Source organism: Mus caroli, chromosome 1 (assembly GCF_900094665.2).
Source record: "Mus caroli chromosome 1, CAROLI_EIJ_v1.1, whole genome shotgun sequence".
Lineage (NCBI taxonomy): Eukaryota > Metazoa > Chordata > Mammalia > Rodentia > Muridae > Mus > Mus caroli.
In genome coordinates this window covers 182,804,158-182,807,605 of record NC_034570.1, presented here as the reverse complement: position 1 = coordinate 182,807,605, position 3,448 = coordinate 182,804,158, and positions in this window count along the sequence as shown.

The window sequence follows — 3,448 nt, the reverse complement described above, 5'->3', positions numbered from 1 at the left end:
CAGTGCAGAAGAGCTTCCAGAACTTTCCTAAGAAGCAGCAGCAGATCTGAAGTCAGTTTGCCTGTTTTACCAGTGTCGGGGGTTGAACTGAGAGTACTGGGCAAGCACTCTTCCACTCAGCTGTATCCCCCAGCCACACCTCCTTGGCCCTCTCTCAGTCTGTAGCTGTCAGTCTTTCTGGGCCTTGCCAGACTGTCGTTGTGCACTGGAAGACAGAAATCATGGTCTTTATTAAGGCACAGCTTCTCTCAGCCCTGATCCTTGGCTCCTGACTCCTTTCTACCATTTCCCAGATTCCCTTCTGGGGACCTGCTTGCCTTCCTTGCCCCTCACAGATGTTCTCTCTGCCTACTAAACATCTACAATTATACCTGTAATCTCACCCTTGGGAGACTAAAGCAGGACAGTCAGTTTGCGAGCAATCAGGATTACGCAGTCGAACTTCATTAAGGAAACAAACAAAAAGCAACAAAACCAGACAAACATGCCCAAACCCCAGAACCCTCCTGAGCCTGTCTGTCCTCTTGCTACCTTCTGATAGATTAGCAGCTGCTCTCCTTCTTTGCTCTCCTAAAAGACAAATATAGCTGCCTCCTTCCCCACAGGGTATAAAGATATAATTAGATTACATGGTGAGCATAGTTTGACTCAGTTCTTCTGGTTGCCAATACTCGCCAGAGGCAAAGCAGATGCCAAAGCCAAGCTCTGGGACTTCCACTCTCCAGAACCATGGGCCTACAGGGGCTTCTGTTGGAGACTGACCACGTAAGAGGTAGGAAGGACCTGCTGGGAGGAAGTTAAGTCATTGGGGATATGCCTTTGATGGGCATATTGGGACCCCAGCCCTCTCCTTCCTCTTTGCTTCCAGGCCAACACAAAGGAAGTGGTGTGTTCTTACCATCACCACCCCTCCCACACAACCTCGAGATGTTCTTCTGCCAAAGTCCTACCACAAACTGAGCCTTCTAAAACTGTGAGCAGAAAGTAGTTTATCATAGTCAGGGAACGCCAACATGCACTTTTCCTTTTAAAAATGTATGTGTGCGTAGTCTTTGTGCATCTGTGAGTACAGGCACCCTGTGTCTATGTACAGAGGCCCAATGTTAGGTGGTCTTTCTATTGTAATCTACTTTGCTTATTAACATATTGCTTGAAATGGGGCCTTTCGCTGAACCTGAGGCTTGCCAATCAGGCTCTACTGGCTGGACAGTAACCCCCCAGGATCTTCCTGTCTCCCAATCCCGGTTCTAGGATTACAGATATCACTGCCACACACATGCTGAGAGCTCAAACTCAGGATCTTGTCTTTGTACAGTAGGCTTTTTACCCACTGAGCCATCTCCCCCACCTTAACTTCTTTGCTTTATAAATGATCCAGCTCTGCACATTCTGTTTTAACAACAGAAATGCTCTAAGGGAGTTCCCAAAATATAGATGTGATTATCACCCTCCCGATTCACAACGAGAGTGGATACCCTTTGTCCTCAGCACACAATCCAGTCTTCTTAGCTTATCCTGGGAGGGGATCAGGATGTATCTGTCTGTTGAGTGCCCAACCTTTTCTCTGGTGTAGCTGCCCACCTCCCAGCCCCAGTCAGAACATCTCTTCGTCCTCCTATGATTTGCCTTTGGCATGGCTCTCTGTCACTCACTGGCCGGTGCTGTTAAGTCACCATCTGCAAACAGCTTGCCTCCCAGTAACCCCTGAGGCAGCACCACAGTGGCAATGGTAGAACACTTCAACTCCCTTCCCAGTGAGAGGACTGTCATGATAGTCTGGCACGACAGAGGCGTGCTCTCCTTTTCTTAAGCTGACCTAACCTAAGAGTTTACTAAATGAGAGGTGGCCCTTGTTAGCACTGCCAGCTTCCGTTGTTAGATCATAAGCCTTTAGTGTCTTCACTTTCCATCTGTATATGCAAACGTTATACCTGAATGTATGTGTATGTGCCCCATGTGCATGCTAGGTGCCTATGAAGGCCAGGAGAGTGTGTTATGCCCCCTGTAACTGAAGTTATAGATGATTGTAAGTTGCCATAGGGATGTTGGGAAACAAACCCAGGTCCTCTGTGAGAGCAGCAAGTAGTCTTAAATGCTGAACCATCTCTCTAGCACCTTGTCTTTGGTAGTTTCTTTTCATTTTATTTATGTATACATGTGTGGGTATCCGTATGTATGCTGGTGTCTGCACAGGCCAAAAGAGGGCATCATATTCCCTGAAATTGGAGTTATAGGTGTCTGTGAACACCTTGATGTGGATACTGGGAACCAAATATGGGACTTTTGCAAGAGCAGTAAGTGCTCTTAACCACTGACCCATCTCTCTGGCTCCAAAGGGTACTCATTTTAAAAGCCAGAATATGGGGCTGGCTGAGGAGATGGCTCATCAGTAAAGCACACATAGCTTATCAGCAGAGTGCTTGCCATGTTTGGCGAGTACTGGAATTAAATCCCCAGTACCACATTAAAAACAGGCATGGTGGCTTGCTCCTATAATCCAGTACTGAGGAGGAGGGACAGGGAAGAGGGATAGGATATGTTGGGGCTCATTAGCCAGTCAGGCTGCCATAATTAGCTAGTCCCAGGTGTCAGTGAATAAGGTAGAGAATAGGTCTGGAGAGATGTCTCTGTGGTTAAGAGCACTGACTGCTCTTCCAGAGATCCTGAGTTCAATTCCCAGCAACCACACGGTGGCTCACAACCATCTGTAAATGGGATCTGATGCCCTGTTCTCAGTATACTCACACACATAAAATAAATCTTAATAAATAAATAAATAAATAAATAAATAAATAAAGTAAAGAATAACTAAGAAAGACGCTTGACATCAGCATCTGGCCTAAACACAGGCACGCACACACGCAGGAATTAATACAAGATCTTACAGCCTTTCAGTTGGGTTTTATTTTCTGAGATTTGTTTTTGCCTTGTAGCCCAAGCTTCCTATCCTTCTGCCTCACCATCGCACCCAAGTAAGATTTTAGGTCTTAAACATTACCAACACTGAGTGAGTGGTTAGTCAGCTTGAGTATAGATGTTATTAATAGCACAGTATCTACAGAACTGCCTTTTTTTTTCCTGTCAAATCAGGGAGGTTTTTGTCCCATGGCTGTTGCAGAGGTGACCTGGGCAATTCAGTATCCACATATTCTGATTGGTGGATGAAACTGATCAACCAGGCAGCTGGCAAATGAGGACACATAACCAACCATTCCTTCCTGCCTTACTAAGCTTTCCGTTTTATCGAGTGGGGCAAAGCACTCCCTTGCTTAGGCTTAAATCCAAAGGTGCTTCTGCATCCAGCTGGAACCCAGGAGTCCACAAATCACTTCCAGGGCCCGTTTCTGTGGGCTGTGGTTCACACTCCAGGGACACCTCTGTGATATTATGGATTTCCACCCAAACCTGATGCTCCAGTCTAGACAGACTGTTGCGCGTCTCCGAAAAG